The sequence below is a fragment of the Lygodium microphyllum genome, chromosome 26 (assembly GCF_053477565.2).
Source record: "Lygodium microphyllum isolate KBCC chromosome 26, Lygodium_microphyllum_v1.1.10, whole genome shotgun sequence".
NCBI classification, from domain to species: domain Eukaryota; kingdom Viridiplantae; phylum Streptophyta; class Polypodiopsida; order Schizaeales; family Lygodiaceae; genus Lygodium; species Lygodium microphyllum.
Window position 1 is genome coordinate 46,541,506 of NC_141160.1, and position 21,641 is coordinate 46,563,146.

Here is a 21,641-nt window from a genome sequence, read left to right on the forward strand (position 1 = left end):
ACTGTACTTGGAGCTTCTTGATGTCCTTCTACAAGACACATCTTAAGTTGATTTCTTCTTGGGATATCTCCTCCATGTTAGGGCGCTCCTCCTCATCACCTAAGAAGTTGACGTTAGCTTGTATATGGCCTGGGATTGCAAGAAAATCAGCTCGTAGACAAAAAACAATGTAGTCTGATTCGTATGCCTTGCATAGTCACCACATGCCACGATCTTGCCCAGGATCATAGGGCTTTGGAAGCCCATTAACCAAGCTTCATTCTCATATAAAAATTTCTTGAAATGGTTGAGCGAACAATGCACACTAAGAAAAAAAACCAAGCTTCTCTCTGAAACCCTAACACAGTCCTCCATAGCCAAGAGTACTCAAGCTTTTTCCTCTTCTTTATTTTCTCTCTCCTACCACTTGGATTAAGACATTGTCACTATGGTTTGCTAACCCACTAAAGACTCTAGCAAGATTTATCCTCAAACCATTGAGGAGGGAAGATTTTGGAGATTTTTTTCTTGCAAATCTCTTGAAGCATAACCCTTCATAAGGTTGTTTTTTCACCTTGTCACTCGAATCTACTACCAAACCAGACCATCATCAAATCAAGGAGGGGATTTGGAAGATTTGGAGCATATTTTTGAAAGTTCTTGAAGACCTCAAGTCCAACAAGGCAAGCAACACTCAATTTGTCATAACTAGTATCTCTTGATACTACTCATCTAGTGTCTCTTGACACTTGTGCACACTCAAGATCAACCTTTGAGCTAAAAACTGAGAATTCTTGGAGCTGATTTGTTGATGCCTTTGCAACTCCAACATGGGAAAAGGCTCTCCAACCATCAGGTTCAAAGGGGTCAGGTTTCATACCTGGAAGACTCGCATCAAGCTTATCCTAATGAAGAAGGGTCTCTGGGCCATCACAAGTGGCAAAGAAAAGAAGCCGTGTGATGCAGATCTAGCAATCACTTAGCAAAAGAATGATGATAAGGCTCATGCCATTATCAAACTAGAGCTAGACGATAGCTATATCCACCATGTGGATAACTGTGATACTTCACATAAGAGACTTGACACCTTGTTTGGTGCATAGTCTAAGTCATCAAAGTATGGTCTCTTGGTTGAATATTTCAAGCTTGACATGAAGTCCAACACATCACTTGCCACACATTTAAATTACATGGAAGGACTTCTAACCCAACTTACAAGAATCAACATTAAATTGGAAGAAGATGTTTGCATTAGTATTCTGCTTAAAAGTTTGCCTCCTAAATATAATAATGTATCAACAACCTTAATCAATATGCCAAACCCTAAGCTTATTGATATCCAGGCATCACTGTTAGAGGAGGAAAAGATGCTAAAAACTAAGGAAGAGCCAAGCATCTTTAGAGATGAACAAGCATTATATGTTGACAACATGTACAAAGGCAAGAAGGACTGGTTTTTTTGTGATTTTTGCAAAAGGACCGGGCACACCGAGAAGTTCTGCCATGCCAAAAAAAAGGTCCTAGAAGGCCTATCTTGTTGCAATTAAAGAAGAAGAAGACCATGGAGCAAAGGGAGAAGAAGAAGAATAAGACCACTAGGAGAAGGACAAGCCTCATCAATCCTTCTATTATGATAGAATTTTTTAGCCTTGTATTGCCTAGCCCTAATGCTCAGACATAAGCTTGTAAAATCCTCATGTAGCCTTGTACTACATCCTCTATACACTTTGTGAGGCCCCTATTACCGCCTCTGGATGCTTGCCATGTTTTTGGTGTGCCCACACTTTGCAGGTGTTGCTTTCATAAAGCCTCTACACACTTTGTACTTTTTGGTTGTGATTGAGGAGGGGTGTTGAGATTTGCAATCACATCCATGCTGCCTCTTTGTAAGAGCAAATGGTGGGCTGAGGACATGCAGGCCACAGAAATCCCATATGCATAGAGAGAAAGAATGGCACCTACCCATCTCTATATAACATTGTACTTGGTTGTCACTTTCATATATGATGAATGCAATATCATGATGCTTTCCTATTTTAGTTAGTGTCTTGGTTATTGTCATTCTTATACTTAAAATTGTGTTTATGAGTCCAAGTCTCAATCTTGGAACCTGATTCACTTGTGTCATAGGTTAAGTCTTTGTCTATGTCATCATGATCTTAATATTCATCTTCCATCCACCATAGCATCTGCCATGCTCTAGATCCCACATCTTTTAACAATTTCCACATGATTTTATTTTTCTCCATTGTGTGTGATGTTGTTATCCTTTGTAAGTTGTTTGGTTTGATAATGTGGGTTATGCAAGAACTTAGTGGAATGCTAGAAAATTGAGATGTTGTTATTCTTTGTAAGTTGTTTGGTTTGATTACGTAGGTTAGATCTACATAGACATGGTTATGGAAGAACTTAGTGGAATGCTAGAAAATTGAGATGCCAAGCATGTGCATGTACTGCGAGTGACCTAACAAAACCTTAGAAGAAAGATCTATAAGAAAGCAGTGGATAAGTAGTGTTAAAATGATTAAAGAGACAATGCATATCTATCCAAAGATAAGCCAAGTGACAATGCTAAATATCCATGACGGGGTTTAATCAAGTCTATATTCAAGTGGTATAGGGCCTCCAAAGTCAGAAAGATAAGAAAAGTAATGTGTTTTACAAAAAGTGGCTTTTTTGACTATTGTGAGATGATTTTTGTAATTCTGCTTGCATTGACTTGCAAATCAAACTTGTTCTAGCCAATTTGAGTATCTTAACAACCATATTCTGGGTTTCTATGTAAAAGTTAGAGTAGAATCAAGTTGCATGAAATTCAAGACAAGACTGCACTCCTTAGGGCTTTGATACAAGGTTTCTTGCTTCTATCAAAAGAATGTTAGTAATTCAAGAGGGTATCTATAGTATTTAAAGTCTTTTACAGAGTAATATACTTTTTTTTGTTCTTTTGAATCTTCTTTCCATCTTGTCTATTCTTTTTGATCCCCTATGGATTGTGGCTTATCACGGAACCCCATCAACAACAAAACTACATGGCAACCAAGTCTAACCACCTCAAGCATCAGCTACACCTCTCACATGCCATTTTCACAGATGGGTCCTCAGGTGACAGGAGGTCAACTACCACGAGCCCAACACAAAGAGATAGAGAGAGCTTTCTTTAACAGGGTCCTTTGGTAAGAGCAGGCTGATTGTGAGGGGAAAAGAGAGACCCTATCTCACAAGTAGGCTAACTACTAGGGGGAGAGAAAGCACATCTATGAGAGATGTGTGGGAGAGCATATACCCCACTCACCAAGAGGGAAGAGAGGTTTCCACTTGTCACTGGTCAATTACCACTCTTACACATTCTTGCCTGCTGACTCTCATGCATCCTCACCTATTACCTACTCACCTCTCACATGCCTTATTATAACTCTGCTTTTGTGTGTGTGTGTGTGTGTGTGTGTGTGTGTGTGTGTGTGTGTGTGTGTGTGTGTGTGTGTGTGTGTGTGTGTGTGTGTGTGTGTGTGTGTGTGTGTGTGTGTGTGTGTGTGTGTGTGTGTGTGTGTGTGTGTGTGTGTGTGTGTGTGTGTGTGTGTGTGTGTGTGTGCACGTGCGAGCGTGCATGTGTGAATCAAAATAGGGCTCTCTCACTCCCTCTCCCTCTTCTAATCTACCCATCCCCACCCATCGAGGGGGGGGGGGGGAGGGGAGAAGAGATGACAATCCCATGGCTTGACTAAACAACTATCCATATCCATAAAGGCTCATGGCTCTCTTTTTTTTGCAAAAGTTCCCCTCCTTATAGGAACAAGCCCTCCTTTTTCTTTTGATGTAATGGCAGTCTCACTGTGGTTTAGTCTAGGCTATGATGAATGGCCCCACTGTAGCAACTTGACAAAAGAGAAGCCTCTTATGCTAGTATTAAGGGGAGAGAGTGAGATAGAGAGAGAAGGATGGAGAGGGGGTAGTAATGATCTTGTCAGTGGCCTTCACAGGGGGAGAGAGAGAGAGAGAGAGAGAGAGAGAGAGAGAGAGAGAGAGAGAGAGAGAGAGAGAGAGAGAGAGAGAGAGAGAGAGAGAGAGAATAAATGTAAATCCAACTCATCTTTCAAAAAAAACCTATTTATTTCTTGAATACAAACTTCTTCTCCTTGTGCCACATAGGCTTGGGAGACCCCCAAGCCAAACCTTCAAATAATATATAAAAAAGATGGAGCACCAAAGCTATGTTAAGTGGCTCATGCCATATGATTACATACCAATTGTTGCATCCATGCAAGCCTCTAGACTTGCTCACACATAATCCAATGTAAGATTAAGTAGTTGCCTCTCACAGATATTGACCAATCTCGAATTGATTTTAGGGATGTGTGTGTGTGTGTGTGTGTGTGTGTGTGTGTGTGTGTGTGTGTGTGTGTGTGTGTGTGTGTGTGTGTGTGTGTGTGTGTGTGTGTGTGTGTGTGTGTGTGTGTGAAGACAAAGCATTGCATAAAACATTATGAAATAAAAAAGTCAAATCGATAATCATGTGTTCCTAATGCACTTGCATGTATATGTTTATGTGTTAAGACAAAGCATTGCATAAAACATTATGAAATAAAAAAGCCAAATCAATAACCATGTGTTCCTAATGCACCTGCATGTATATGTTTATGTGTTAAGACAAAGAATTGCATAAAATATTATGAAATAAAAAAGCCAAATCGATAACCATGTGTTCCTAATGCACTTGCATGTATATGTTTATAACAAATTAAACATATATGATACAAAGGATTCGAAAAGATGTATACATTACTGCCACAGGGGTGTCATCTTCATGTGTTAAAATAATGATAAATAATGAAGCAACTAGTATTACATAGCATTTTCAACAAGCTACTTACAAGCCACACTTTTAACAACAATAATACACCACAATAAGAGTAAGTGGAAGATCTTTTACTTGCATCCATACAACAATATCAAGTAAGAACAAGCTATATTGATGTGTGTTGTAGGTCTCAATGACCTACCACATTCGTCATCCAAGTCCAATCATATTATGGATTACCTTGTTGGACTTTGTGTGGTTGTAGTAGGTAGGCAGTTTCAGTAGCTTGGTTGCTGTAGATTGGATACAAGACAAGTGATTAGAGAAAACTGCGTAGTTGTCTTTATTAAAGGGTGAGGGGGTATTTGTACCATTTGTGCACTAGTGTTTTAGGTGCCATAAGGATCTAAAAATGTATCTCGTAGCCCAAGGGGGATATTGAGAAATATTATTGTTGGCTTCTCATAGGTTCATAACTATAATAATGGACTAGTTTTTAGGTATTCATGCATATGTGACATGTGTGCTATGAAGTGCATATCTACATATTTGTCCCAAGTTGGGCCAAACCTATCTCTTGGTTGGGGGTATATGCAAGGCCCTCAATGCCCTTAGACTATTTTCTTTAAAACTTAATAATAGTTTGATATGCAGCTAACGACCTTCTACCATCCATGCCATGCAATGAGCCAAAATATGGGCTATTATTAGTGGATAATGAGTGTGTGTGGTGGCATCATCAAAGCAATAATGCAGCTATGAATATTTCAAAGTTGATAGGCTACGATACCAAGCTTTTTGTAAGTAAGGTAGGCAACTACAACTAACAAGATCAAGCATGCACACCATGAAGTTAATGCTACAAAGTAGGCTGACTTAGGAAGAGTAGGGTGTGCCTTGTTTATTCTAAGTAGGGATAATAATGAGAGCAACCATGAAAGAGAAGCCATAACAATATATTTCTCTCTTTTCCCTAAGTCAGGCCATGCATAGCATGCAAGGACCAGTTGGAGAGGTGGAGCAATAAAAGTAATACCTCTCAGAGGTCACAACAACTATCCAGGCATGGTTGCCTTTCCTCAATTGTGGTGGGGGAGGAAACAAGGGACGGCCTATGGGGGTGGCCTAAATAAGGTAGAGAGAACATGGGAGCTAGAAGGCATGAAATCTGAGGCCATAATAGCAACCTCCACCATGGTGTTCATGTAAGGTCATCATAAACAACAATGCCAGATTTTTTTTTCATGAAACCCTTGTTACTCTAATAATAGTATTGGCCTTCATACCCATTCATACACCGACTTTACCCATCACCCCCCAATTGTCAAATCCTATGGTATTCTATTATCACACCCACAATCTTACCTATACAAAATCATTTTAGCTATTTCAAGTGTCTCTACTAGTAAAAATTAGTATTTGTTATGTATATAAAATTAAGTTTGCTAAAAATGGAGGTTCTTAAGCAATATTATGTACCAAAAAACATTTTTTATAAAAACCACTTACATCTAGGCTGAGACATTTCCTTGGTTTTTAACAATCTAGCTAGATAACATGGTTATTATATTTGATCAATTTACATATTGCTTCCATGCTTACTATATACTGAGAAGCATATATATATATTGTTTTTATTAATCTATTGACCTTTATTATATAGCATTAGATCATTTTAGGTACCCATAATAGAAACTATTGGTATAAATGCTAGATCATTAACATGTAAAGATTTTGGTTAGATATATTAGGCATCACATATGATGTGCACAAAAATATCATTAATACACATGACTTGGGATATCCTATAGATATGGGATTTGTCACATAGTAAAAAATTCTCCGGTTAGTAGTTTTGTTTACTTTCAAATTACAAGGAATACATCTATGTAATAATGTAGGAATATAGAGCAAGCCATATGTTGGGATCCTTATGAATGTCAAACCATTAAATGTGGTAACCTAGTGTGCACATATAATCCAAGCAATTGTACTTTATCCAATCAAGCACCAAGTAGTACCCTCCACTTTACTCGTGTGTGGGAACTTGTCAAAGCGGGTGAGACCTTTGGGACCCCCCATACCATGAAGTGGTCCCTAGGCACTCACCATTCAGCTAAGCATGGATAATAGTTCTTGCTTATTTAGTTCAAGCAAGTGGTATCCTTTTTCTAATGCATTTAATATTAGGTACCAAAGACGAAAAGTGACAATGCCATGTGCTGCAAATCTTTTTACAAGTTTCCAAATACTAGCATTTGCAAAATCAACATGGTTGTTTGAGTAGAGTATGGGATCTATCTGTGATATGAGCACCCTAGAAGATGGTAGGATTTGGTGTATTGACCAAAACTAGATCATCGTAAAATCTGAAGGTATGTGAGAAATGCTTCAGGACGTCATGCTTTTTGTTTTTTGCAAGGTGGTAGCAAAAGCAACACTCATATGCTAGGTATAAGTTACATCATAAAGGTGAACAAGAAAAGCCCATGGGTATACCTTTTATTTGCCTCTTGGTCACATTGGCATGTAAGATATAGGTGTTGTTGATTACCCATGAATTTATTTGTTCACTGCATCCCTTTGTGAATGATGTGTAATGGGATCCTCCTTATAAGACCATTTGATTATCCCATTATGCGACTTGATAGCTATGGCTCTTTTGTGATGGAAGGCTAATTGGATTATCTTATTGATTGTTGTAATGAGGCCATACTCCCTCTCATGTGGTATGTTCTCATATCATTTCTTTATATCTACTAAGAAAATACTAAACAAATGGTTGGGTGAGTTGATTGAAGATTTCTTGCCCTAATTCAATGACCCAAAAATATTTTGTTTGTGTGTGTGTGTGTGCGTGCACGCACGCACACACACACATGTGCATCATATGTATGTATCTATGTGTGTGTGTGTGTGGGGGGGGGGTGGGGGGTGTCAAAGATCTTGTATCTCTATGAAAGACCCCATCACAATGTAGTCCAATTTTAGTGTTACATTATGAATAATCTTTTTGTAGTTAAGATGTGTTTTGACTGTATAAACACGATAACCAAATATTCAACCTATAAGTACTATATGTCAATTTGCCTCCCATTAACTTGACACCTAAACTCACAAAAATCTCATTATCTTATCAGTCTCCACACAGTGTGCTACGTTTCTAAACACTAGGTGTTACAAGTGTAAATCCACAATTCTCATTGTTCCTAATGTGTTGACAAAGAGTATCCTTCTATGCTCACATCATAGACAAGCACACACCAAATAGATGACTCAATCAATCAATGTTCCATATACAAATACCAAAACTTTTGACTTAAAGTTTACATTAAAAACCCAATATAGATTGTGAAATAAGAATTGGGTTTGAATTACATGCATGATAATTGAATGAAAAAAAATTTCATTCATGTTTGGTAGGGCGGTCACCACCACCATGAAGCACTATGAATGAGTTGTAGAAGAGAATGCACTTAGAGCTCTTAAAGACTTAACCAATTGATTTGCTTATTTGAGTCTCATAAAAATGATCATCTCACCAACAAAAACTAATTTTCCTATTAGCTAACTTAATGCCAAGTGGCATTTTAACACATTGCTCTACCACCATATAGCATTTCACAAACCTTCAAGGCCTTAAATGGAGACTTCTCAAGATCATCCCAAGCAATCCACATTGTGCATAGATTTGATGATGTCATTGTATATTTTGTCTCCATTGTCAATTTGTGAACTTAAACTCTATAAGCTCATCAATGCACAAGTGGCTGGTCTCCACAATGTGCATAAGCTTGTTGATATAATTGCATTTTTTCTCTCCATTCTCAATTATTTAGCTTAAACTCTACAAGCTCGTCGATGCACGAATGGATGATGTCCTCCTTGATTCAACATAATGTGCTCTAGAAATTGCTACCAATATTTTAATGTTTATCAATCAAAATTTGCAAGATCTAGGATGCTTGAAATGATACTTGTTTATTATTCAATAGCATTGGCTTTTTTTACAATCCTTTGAGTCTATATATGAGATCCCTTGCCAACAACCTTACCTTCATAAATCCTAAGTGCTTGAACTCAAAAGTGAGAATTTTGGAGCTTTTGCAAACTTATTGAGCTCAATCAATACAATGGTTAAGAAGAAAGATAAGGCATAAGTGGTCTAATGCTAGAATGCATTACCACAGTGGATGAAGATGAAGTTTGACACACATGTAACAATCTCCTCTTATGGGTTCTTTCTTGTCAGCACATTCATAATGCCTTTCAAGGAGAAATATCATGTTTGAAAGGGAGCTACGGATCGAAGGTTGGACTCGAGAGCTATGGCGGGAGAGCAAGAGCAAGAAAGGGAGAGACTAGAGATGGGAACTCCAACAGTCACAATGTGTGACCGGGCCTTCGTTTATTCAAACTGTCACTAAAAGAATAAAGAATAAAGTGATGGTGACGAGCGCCCGCCACCTACAGTGTGCAATGGCGGTGACTGTCAGTGTTGTAATACACGGGCGGCTAGGCAGAGGTGCCTTTACCCCCAACAACCTCCCACTTAAGGGCGAATCTGCCCTAGTGAAGAGTGAAAAGAAAAAGAAAAAAGACAGTACAACATGTACACATGTACAACAGGATGAGGAAAGACGTCATCTCATCCCACACCCATCAACCTCCTGAGGAAGGCAAAGAGCTCTGTAGAGAGGCTTTTCGTAAGCAGATTTGCAGGATTATGGTCAGTTGAGATCTTGACAAGATCAATAGACTTGTCCTCAATGACCCCATGTATGAAGTGAAACCTCACCTCAATGTGTTTCGTCTTTGCATGGAAGACCGGATTCTTGGCTAACTGAATAGCACTCATAGAATTTGAATGCAATGTAGGGATAGCATCAATACCAAGGTCATCAACTAAACGACCCAACCAAATGGCCTCCTTGCAAGCCTCAGTGGGCTGCAACATACTCGGCCTCTGTAGTAGAAAGGGCCATGCATTTTTGCACCCTAGACATCCAAGAAACAGCACCTCCAGCATAGGTGAATACATAGTCGGAAGTGGACTTCCTACTATCTGCATGTCCTACATAATCAGAGTCAGTGTGCCCCATGACTCCTATATCTTGGTTGCCATAGCATATGCACATATCTGCAGTGCCCTTCAGGTACCTCATCATGCAAGTCCCCATGTAAGAAAGCCGTCTTGACATCCATCTGGTATAAATCCAAGTCAAGCTGAGCAACCAAAGCCAAGACTAAGCGCAGGGTGGTCATCTTAACCACAGGAGAAAAGACCTCGTCAAAGTCCACACCATGCTCCTACTTAAAACCCTTTGCTACCAATCTAGCCTTGTATGCTGGCTTGGGGTGTCCAGGGGTACTTTTTAGCTTGTACACCCACTTGCATGGCAAAGCCTTCTTGCCCATAGGCAAGGAAACCAAATCCCAAGTGTCATTCTTATATAGGGAGTCTATCTCAGACTGCATAGCCCTGTCCCAGGAGTGACTATCACCCCTGCGCATAGCCTCATCATAGGTAAAAGGCTCTCCTGTATCTGTAACCAAGACATAATACATCGAGGGCTGAAATCTATCAGGTGGATGTCTGTCTCTAGTAGACCGTCTCATGGCAGGCTCTGTTGCCTGTCCAACGCCCTGACCATGAGCATCTGCTATAGCTGTAGGTTGTCCAACTGGCTGTGTAGGAGCTCTCGGCTCCTCTTGAAATATGACCCTATGGATCTCAACAACTCTCTCAGGCTGCCTATACATTTTGTCTTCATGGAAGACTACATCATGAGTGCGGATGACTTTCTGTGCCTGCAGATCCCAGAGACGGTAATCCATCTCGCTTGCATCCCCATAACCAAGGAAAATGCATTTGATACTCTTGGGATCTAGCTTACCCTGGGCACATGGCAAAATGCCTCACATCCAAAGACATGGAGATGCGCATAAGAGGGAGGTTTTCCAGTCCATACCTCCTCTGCAACCTGGAAATCCAAACCACTAGAGGGTGATCTATTTATGACATGCACAGCTGTACTAACTGCCTTAGCCCAAAAGCTCTGTGGTAGGCCTGCATGGCTAAGCATATTGCATACGTGCTCCTGGATGGTTCTATTCATCTGCTCAGCCAAACCATTCTGGGAGGGATGTAGGGGGCAGTCAACTGATGCTTATTAATACCCCTCTCATCACATAACTGCTCAAAAGCACGTGAGACATACTCACCCCCATTATTTGTCCTTAGGAATTTTAGCCTATACCCAGACTAGTTCTCAACTAATGCAAGCCATCTCTGAAACACAACCAAGACATCAGATTTCAGCTTAATGGGATAAGCCCAAACTTTCCGTGAAAAATCATCTATGAACGTAACAAAATACTTTGCACCACCCATAGACTGACAAGGCATGGGCCCACAGACATCCGAATGTACCAATGGCAAGGGCTCACTCATGCGTGGCCTACCAAACTTCTTATGTGTAGACCTAGTCTGCCTGCCATAAAGACAATGCTCACATGAATCAAAACATGCATAATCAAGGGGCGATAAGTACTGCAAACCAGAAAGCATTTTCATTTCCTTCAAAGACATATGGCCCAAATGGGCATGCCAAAGAGATACATGTGGGATAGAACCCACATACAAAACATGATCAAGGGAAGAAGTTGATACAATCAAGGGGTAGAGACTGCCAGTCTTGGCACCTCTTGCAATCACAAGTCTGCCACGAGTGATCTTCCATGCAGAGTCTCCAAAACATACATGATATCTTGCATCATCAAGCTGTCCAGCTGACATGAGACTGCGTGTCAAAGAAGGTACATGATGTATATTCTGCATAACAAAACTGCTGCCAGAAGGAAACTGCAGCCTAACATCACCAATGCCCACAATATCAAGAGAGTTGTCATCACCCAAGCGCACAGGACCTGAAATAGTACGGTATGAATGAAACCACTCTCGGCAAGGTGTCACACGAAAGGATGCACCTGAGTCCAAGAGCCAACACTGTGCATACATAGAGTGTATCTCTGTCATCTACGAAGCACTAGAAGAAGCTGCTAGGATATAATCATCATCATCAACATTCTCAGGCTGGATAACATTGATCTCTTCAATTTTAACACTGGACTTTATAGGTACTATGCTGCGATTAGAAGACTTATCCTGCACTTTGTCTTTCCCCTTATCTTTGCGCCTTTCATTGTGCAATTCATGGCATTGTGGCTTAATATGGCCCTTTTTTCCCACAATGGTGACAAGTAACATCTGCATTCCTGCCACGGGATTTGCTACGTGACTTCCCACGAGACTTGGACCGAGATTTCTGAGAATTCCTTCCATGGCCACTACCACTGCCATGCTTTCCATATCCATCATTCCTGCCTCTAATTGTCATAGCATGAGACACACGAGAGGCATCCAAATTCTTACGGTTAACCTCTTCCTGCAGAAGAGCACTCTCAACATCAGATAATTTCAAGGTAGCAGTAGAGGCACATAATGCAGTGCGGAATACATCCCATGACTCATTAAGAGTACCAAGCAAGAAAAGAGGAGTGACATCCTCTGCAAAAGTGATGTCCTGCGAAGTCAAGTTCTTGAGTATAGCATGGAACTGTCAAGATTGTGGGAGAGAAGGAAGGAGTCTCACTTATAGCTTTCTTGCTTGCACAATGGGGGAATACACACATAGGTGGAGGCTGAAAACAGTTTTCCTCTACTTAGTTGTGTAAGCCAAAAAGAACTCTAGTACATAGAAATAGAAGAACCCTATATATGGGTCTCAAACCAAACTCAAGTAACTAAGGTGGCATACTAACTGAGCCACGAACTAGAGTAGATAAGGATAGCTGTCATCTAGCTATTATTCATGGGCGGTGTACCAACCGCATCTACAGCTAACAGGTCGGTGATATAAATGCACAATGGTCACCCTGGCATATCACGAGTGGAGCTTGATATCTCAACATTCCCCCTCGAGCTCAATCCCAATTCCTGCACACCAAGCAGGTCTTTAAATTTGCGCAGCTTTTCTGCACCCAATGCCTTCGTAAATATGTCAGCTACCTGATCCTCTGTGCTGACATAAACTAGATCAATAAGACCTAGTAAAACCATCTCCCGCACATAGTGATAATGCACCTCAATGTGCTTTGTTCTAGTATGATAGACTGCGTTATTTGCCAAGTGTATACTGCTCATGTTGTCACAATAAATGACAACTGGCCCATCTGTAGGCTGATGCATATCATAAAGTAGCTTATGCAACCAAGCTACCTCACATGCAGCCATTGTTGCACCCCTGTACTCAGCCTCTGTGCTCGACAAGGCAATTGTAGGCTGTTTCTTGCTGCTCCAAGTGACTGCAGCACTCCCAAAAGAGAACACATATCCACTGGTAGATCATTTATCAAAAATACTACCAGCCCAATCAGCATCAGTGTATCCATGCAACTGTATCTGAACCCCAGTCTCATAAAGTAATCCATACTGCAATGTGGACTTCACATATCCGAGTTTGTGTCTAGCCATATCCAAATGCGGTTTCCTTGGAGCCTGCATAAACTGACTTACCAATCCAACAACATAGCTCAAATCTGGCTGGGTAATAGTCATATAAATCAAACTTCCTACTATGCGTCTGTACATAGTAGGGTCTTCCAGAAGCTCACCTGCATCTGCGCTCAGCTTCACATTCTGCTCCAAAGGAACTGAAATAGGCTTACAGCCTGTCATCCCATATTTGGACAGCATGTCCAATCCATACTGCCTCTGCAAGAGCCATATCCCACTTGGTGATCTAATCACCTCAATGCCCAAGAAATAACACAGCTCTCCCAAATCCTTCATCTCAAACTTTTGCTTCAATAGCATTTTCACATGAAGGATATCTTCACCACTATCACCTGTGATAATCAAATCATCAACATAAATGACAAGCAGCATAATACCTTTCTCTGTTTTTCTCACATAAAGTGAGAAATCTGCCTTGGAAATCTGAATGCCAATAGTGACAAGATACTGTCTTATCTTGTCAGACCATGCTCTAGGTGCTTGCTTCAAGCCATACAAGGCTTTCTTCAACCTGCAAACAAACTCAGGATGAACATCATGCACATAACCTGGTGCCTACTCCATATAGATCTCTTCTTGCAAATCACCATGCAAGAAGGCATTCTTTACATCCATCTGATGTAAAGACCATTCCTTTTATGCAGCCATAGCAATGACTGCTCTTACGGTTGCCATCCTTGCAACCGGACTGAATGTTTCTTCATAATCAATGCCATATGTTTGTGCATGCCCCTTGACTACTAATCTTGCCTTGTATCTGTTCACAGAACCATCTGCATTGTGCTTCACCTTATAAACCCACTCATAACCAATTGCATTCTTATCTTTAGGCAAAGGTACCAATTCCCATGTAGCATTTGCTTCCAAGGCATCCATTTTTTCATCCATGGCTTTCTCCCATTTTTCTTTTCCCATGGATTGCTCAAAAGAAGTGGGTTCTGGTTCTTGTATCACTTTGACCATATAGGCATAGTGAATGGCTGTAAATCCATCATATTTCATCCTATCCACATGATACCTAGCTCTAGTAGACCTGCGCAAAGTAGGTTCACTCCCAGGTACTCTCAAAACATCCCTGGTCTTCCTTACTCTAGGTGTAACAATAGAAGGAATACCCAACTCATCATCAATGCTCTGTTCTGAGCCACTGGATTCACCATCCACATAAGAGTGACCTGCATTCACATCAAACATGAGCTGATCTACATTCTCTTTTCCTTTTTGAGAAACCTATATACCACTATCTGCATTGTTTTGAGGAGATTATCCTGATCTCAATCTGCCTGTCCATGGCGAAGAATGTGAACCACTGTTAGAGGACACTCCAGGTCCACTAATATTTTGTGACTGCTGCTGTGAATTCTGCGCAACATTACCATTTTGTGCATCTACATCATCAATCACATTTACTGGTTTATACCAGCTACTCATCTCATAAAAAACAACATCTTTGCTCACTGTAAACTTATGAGTAGAAGGGTTATAGCATCTATACCCTTTCTGCCTGCAGAGAGTAACCAATAAAGATACACTTCTCAGCTTTTGGATCCAACTTGGATCTCAACTCATCTGGCACATGAACATAGGCAATGCAACCAAAAATCTTCAAATGAGAAATATCTGGTTTCCTACCAGTATACCTCTCCTCTGGAGTCATCCCATGTATTGCTGCAGTGGGAGTCCTGTTCATTATGTAGACTGCTGTAGCAACTGCTTTAGCCCAGTAAAAATCTGGCAAGTCTTTTTCATTGAGCATGGCACGAGATACCTCTCCAATATGCCTGTTTTTCCTTTCTGCAATTCCATTTTGTTGTGGGGTATGACTGCATGAATATTGCTGCTTTATGCCATGCTCCTACAGAAACCTTGCAAACTCATTTGAGAGGTACTCTCCCCCTCCATCTGACCTTAGGCATTTTATTTGCGGACCTGTTTCTTTTTCAACCATAGCTTTAAGAGTTTTGAAATGCCCAAAAACTTCACTTTTCTTTTTTATAAAATACACCCAAACATTTTTCTACTATAGTCATCAATAAAAGTGGCAAAATAATGACAGCCTCCAAGAGATGCAGCTTTAGTAGTCCACACATCAGAGTGGATTAATTCCAATGGCTTCTTACTCTCTTGAACATGTCTAGGAAATGGTTTCCTTGCCTGTTTTCCAAATTGACAGGCTTCACATACCTTATGCATTTCTGCAACCTTGAATTTAGGCAATCCTGCAATAATATTTTGGGCCTGCATTGATTTAAGTCACTGTACATTAACATGACCAATGTGTTTATGCCAGATATCGATATCTGCAACTACACCGGTCCCATGTGCAAACATTGCTGCACTCAATTCAGGCATGTCTGCATCCAACGTAAACATTCTGCCCTTCTTCTTTCCTTTTGCTATCAAGTGACCTTTATTTTCCATATCCTCAACAAAGCATCCATGAGGATTAAATCTGACATGCAAGCCCTGCTCAACCATTTGACCAATAGAAACCAGATTCTTGGTGATATTCGGGACATGAAATACATCGGACAGGTATTTCTTTTTCCCATCCTGGATAGACAAATGAATTTTTCCAATCTGTACAATAGGATGTGCAGTATCATCACCAGTCTCCACAAATCCTGGTTTTTCCATTTTCCTTGCATCCTCCATCAATTTTGCATGACCTATCATGTGGTTTGATGCACCTGAGTCAACATACCATACATCGTTGCTTTCTTCTGCACTTGTCAGAGAATTGTTTATGTGTTGCACCATAAACAAATGCTCATTTCTATCATCACCCTGTCTACTAGAAGATGCATAATTCCCTTGTTGCAATTTTCCATTCATGATTTCATTCTGCTTTTTATAGCAGTCTTTAGCCATATGACCCATTTTCCCACAGTAGTAGCATTCAACATTACTGTTTGCATTTTGGCCTCTTTGCCATCCACCACGACCTCTTTGGCTCCCCCTGCCTCTAGAGTTACCACGTCCTCCTCCATAGGACTGGTTTTCTTGAGTTTGCTGCATATTCTCATTTCTACCACGGCCTCCAGATCAGCCTCCTCTACCTCTGCCTCTACCTCTTCCAGCATTTGAGTAGAAGACAGCTTCTTTTGAAGTTCCTCCTGAAGAATATGCACCACCATTTCTCTGCTCCTCAGAAATTAGAAGAGCAATCAACTCCTCAAAATCAGGAAATCTTTCACGGATGGAAATGGATGTTCGGAACAGTGCATAATCCTTTTCTAGACCATTCAAGGTCATAGAAACTAAATCATCATCTTCCACTGGCGACCCAATGGAAGCAAGTGCATCTGCAATCTTCTTCACCTTCATGTGGTAGTCCTTGATGATCATATTTTCTCTTTGCACATTGTGCAACTCTTGCTTGAGCTGCATTTTCCTGGCTTGCGTATTTGTGCTATACATTTTTGACAAAGTATCCCATGCCTCCTTTGGCGTACTTGCATCTTAAATATGCACAATCATAGAGTCTGAAATGCTGATAGACAGCCAGTACATAACTTTCCTAGCTCTCTCATGCCATGCTTTAAATGTCTGCATTTGCTGTTGATTGGGAACATCAGGAAGAACTGGTTCTTCTTCATTTCCTGCAACGAATTCCCAATATCCTTTTCCCATAAGGAAATCCGTCATTCTAAACTTCCATGCTTGGAAGTTGTTCTTGTCAAGCTTTTCAGTGACAATCTGTGAAAGAGAATCAGACGCCATTACAGAACACTACAAAAAATTCTATCACTGCAAAGAACACAGCTTCAGCCTCACAAGGGCAAATCTGCAAAACTCATGAAAGTGGTATTTGACCACACAGTCACTTCCTAGTGACGATTTTGCATCAACAGGCAACAAGGATGATTCTGTAACTCCCAATGTCTCTATGCACAGGCATACGATGCAATTTCTACAGTAACTTTTCACCGACCTGTAGAACAGTAGTCGCACAGCATAAAACTGGGCCTTTTCCTGAGTGCGTGCAGAAAACTTCCGCCTCCAATACAGACCCCGAAATGGACTCAAATAAAAAAAATAGAGCAACCAAAGGCTAAATCCTTTTCCTACAACATATACTGCCCTCTTGCTACACTGCGAAGGGTGTCTCAATCTGAGACAATGCACTCTTGCACTTTCCGGCTGTGCTACCTGCAGAGACTTGCTCCCAAAACAGAAAAATGAAAGTAACACTGGTCCTCTTACCAGAACACCGCGAACTTGGTTTGCTTTCTTGAGCTCCTTATCACGAACAAGGCTCTGATACTATGTCAAGATTGTGGGAGAGAAGGAAGGAGTCTCACTTGTAGCTTTCTTGCTTGCACAATGGGGGAATACACACATAGGTGGAGGCTGAAAACAATTTTCCTCGACTTAGTTGTTTAATCCAAAAAGAACTCTAGTACATAGAAATAGAAGAACCCTATATATGGGTCTCAAACCAAACTCAAGTAACTAAGGTGGCATACTAACTGAGCCACGAACTAGAGTAGATAAGGATAGCTGTCATCTAGCTATTATTCATGGGCGGCGTACCAACCGCATCTACAGCTAACAAGTCAGTGACATAAATGCACAACGGTCACCTTGGCATATCACGAGTGGAGCTCGATATCTCAACAGGAACTGGCTCAAGTGAGCAGACATAGTCGCATTCTCCTTCATGCGCAGATCCATAAGCTGCTTCAGCCAATACATCTGACTCGCTGGACTTTTCTTGTCATAGAGATTTTTTATCTTTTCCCACAACTGCCATGCACTCTATTCTTCCTCAAAGACATTATAGTGAACCTGTTCTGTGAGAGACAATACAATAGTGGACTTGCATAACTCATCAAGCTCAAGCCATTCCTCATCTGGCATAGTTGCAGGCGGATGCCCGCTTAACCTCAAAGGTTTGATCTGCGATTTCTATACCAACACCTGCCAAATCTGGGTCTTCCAATAAGAATAATTCGTATCATCAAGCTTAGTGATGTTGAAAATAGCATGATCAGTGGACGAACTCGGCATAATGCAGGCTGGAAGACTGTAGACAGTTCAAAACTGCTTGCTGTTTACTGTAGAAAATGACCAAAAAATCACCAAAAAATGGCGAAGAAAGTGGAACCAAAGCTGCTGCCCACCAAGTACTAGTGAAAATATACAATTTCAAAGTGTTTTAGCATGAAAAATCCATGTCAGTCCATACATATATGCTTGCTGTAATAAATTTCAGATTTAAGTAAAAGAGAGCTAACAGTGCCAAAATCGGATCCCAAGGCAATAAGATACTGCCAAGACCAAAGCCGGCATCATGTGGGCATAGCATAAGCATATGACGGTCGATAAGCATGAATCCAACACCCAAGTATGTCATACAAACATCTGCTAGTGAGTAGGCAGACCCCCTAGGCAACGGGGCAAAGTGTTCCTGCCACTACCAAAACTTGACACAAGTAGGCGTCAGTTCACAAAGATACGGATCCAAAACTGAGACTTAGCTCATAAGCATACAGTGAACCAAGACATATGATGTATCATCCCAAAAGGTAAGAAGTCCCAAAGTCTCAAGTGTCTGTAATAACTGCTCAATAGCATGTAACGGCTCAATGCATAAAAGTATCACCTGCTCAATGTCTGATAAGCATTCAAGAATGCTCCCACTGGCACAAAAGCCATATGTACGAGCTCAAGAGCTCAAGCCAAGGTAAGACACAGTGCCAATGACATAAGTCCAAGACAATACATCAATAGTACATCCCGAACATGTAGGTGGCAGAGCATCCATATGTAGCATCCATAAGCATGTAAGACATCAAGTACATCCCAAGATACAACTCTGGAAAGCCAATAAATAGCTCAAGTAAGCTATGAGAATCCAAGGTCAAACCAAGACCGAGCTCTAGTAGCAATAGGCTCCAAACAATGTAACTAGCATGTAGTAATGGCATAGGCTAAGCATGTCAAGACCGATCAGACATAAGCAACATACATGCCATAAGTATATCCAAGATGGAGCATCCAAATGCTTTGCAAAGTGAGCTCAAGATCAACCAACGATCTCGAATCAAAACCAAGCTCTATGTCGAGCCCCAAGTGTCAATACATCACCATATATGTCAGAAACATAGCCCGAAAAGCATAGGCATAAGTATACATGACTAAAATGACTTCAGCCCAACTATGTACAGCAATGATTTACTGTTCAAAACTGAGAATTTCAGCACCAAAATCAGCTCCAAATGGTTGCCAAAAAATAGGCATACATTCCCCTAACATCCGGGCATCAAATGGGACCAACCGGGCATCAAATGACAATGCCAAACAAGCTGTAGCATCAAATGTCAGTGTAACACTATCATAAACTGCCTGTGGACTGTTATGATAGTCCCAAAATAGTGTTAAATCAGTCCAAATGTTATGCCAACATATCAACCATCAAAACCAAGCATCAAAGCATGTTCATATGCCCGAAATGGAGCCTTTCCAAGTGCCAATGGAGGGGGAGAGCTACTGTTGTGACTGTCAATGCTGAAGACACATATGGGAGGGCTGTACGATTCTGCCAACTGTAAATGTTGGTCCTAGGGCTGCAAAAAATGATGGCTAAGCTTCGGAGGGGTCCAGTTAAAGCCAAGGAAGGCCTCAAACAAGCTCCAGCAAGTCTTGTTCAAAGGCAAGTGAGATATGAAGCAAGGGAGCTTCAATGGTGGCTACCCCAATCTTGTTTACAGCCTGTGAGACCTGAGAACTGAAGTAAACCCTGAAGAAAATGATCAAATACCTCTGATGTAATGCCCTGAAGGTGCCCAACAATGCCGGGAAGGTGCTTGGGAAGCCAGAGAGGGACGGGAGCTCAAAGGAGTCGGATATGGCTGCCGGGAAGGAGACCCAATGCAAGTAGGGAGTCGATGGGATGCTGAGAATGTCACGAACCAAGCTCAAGAGTCAGAAAGAAAAAGCTCTGATACCAGTTAAAAGGGAGCTACGGATCGAAGGTTGGACTCGAGAGCTATGGCAGGAGAGCAAGAACAAGAAAGGGAGAGACTAGAGATGGGGACTCCAACAGTCACAATGTGTGACCGGGCCTTCCTTTATTCAAACTGTCACTAAAAGAATAAAGAATAAAGTGACAGTGACGGCCGCCCGCCACCCGCAGTGTGCAGTGGCAGTGACTGTCAGTGTAGTAATACACGGGTGGCTACGCAGAGGCGCATTTACCCCCAACAATGTTCATATTTCATATGGCCCTGTCATGACACCATTATGCTAATGCAAGTCCTTGAGCTGCAATTGTAGCCCACTGGCAATGCAAATTGTAGATGATAAGTAGGAGAAGAAAGCTATGTTAACAAGCCATTTTTTAATACAAATAATGGGGAGAAGCCATTTTTTCATACAAATGCTAGGAAGATCGTGAGGAAATCTACCAGTCAAACTATGGTAAAAGGTGCCATGGATTCACGGAATCTTGTGACGCACTTGTGCTAGAGGCCTATCTATCATGCCACATCCACGGGATTCACAAAATCCCATGATACACTTGTGCTATTAGAGGCCTATCTATCATGCCACAACCATGAATGTAATGGCCACAAACGCCCTATGCACCTACATGAAGCTTGACCAGATCTTGAAGCCACCTATTTGAGAGCTCACGGATTCAATTTGCCATGAGGATGTTGGTTTATGGGGTCAAAGCACACACTAGGGTTGCAACAACAAAGCATTATTCATCAAGGAGTCAACTTTGGCCCCTCCCATATTCCACCAATAGATTGCTTCACCATTTGTAGCATCTTGCTTGCACACGAGTTTGATTCCTTACTAGCCATTGCCACCTCTATTGTATTAAAATATTGAGAATGCATGCTATGGAGGATCACTAATGAGCAAATAGACAATCATAATGAAGCATAAGCATTGACAAAGAAGAACCACTGATATTATCCAAGCATAATGCAAGTGCAGCTGATGAGAATGACTAATGGAATGAGTGTGGGGATGAGTGTGTTTTATAGGCTTACAATAGGTGGTATTGGTAGGTGGAGAAAAGTGAAAAGGGACCATGGTAATCACCAACCATGGTTTTAATAAACCATGGCACATACATGACCTAGCCTAAGGCTTTATTTGCAATATGTTTCTTTGCCTTGTTTGTTCCAAACAAAGAGGCTTTGGTGGATGTGATTAACATTTCTAAACACCCCTCCTCAATCACAACCGGAAAAGACACTGAGTATACAGAGGTTGTCGTGAGTAGAACCTTGCTAAGTGTAGACATGGAAGAAATAAAGACAACCA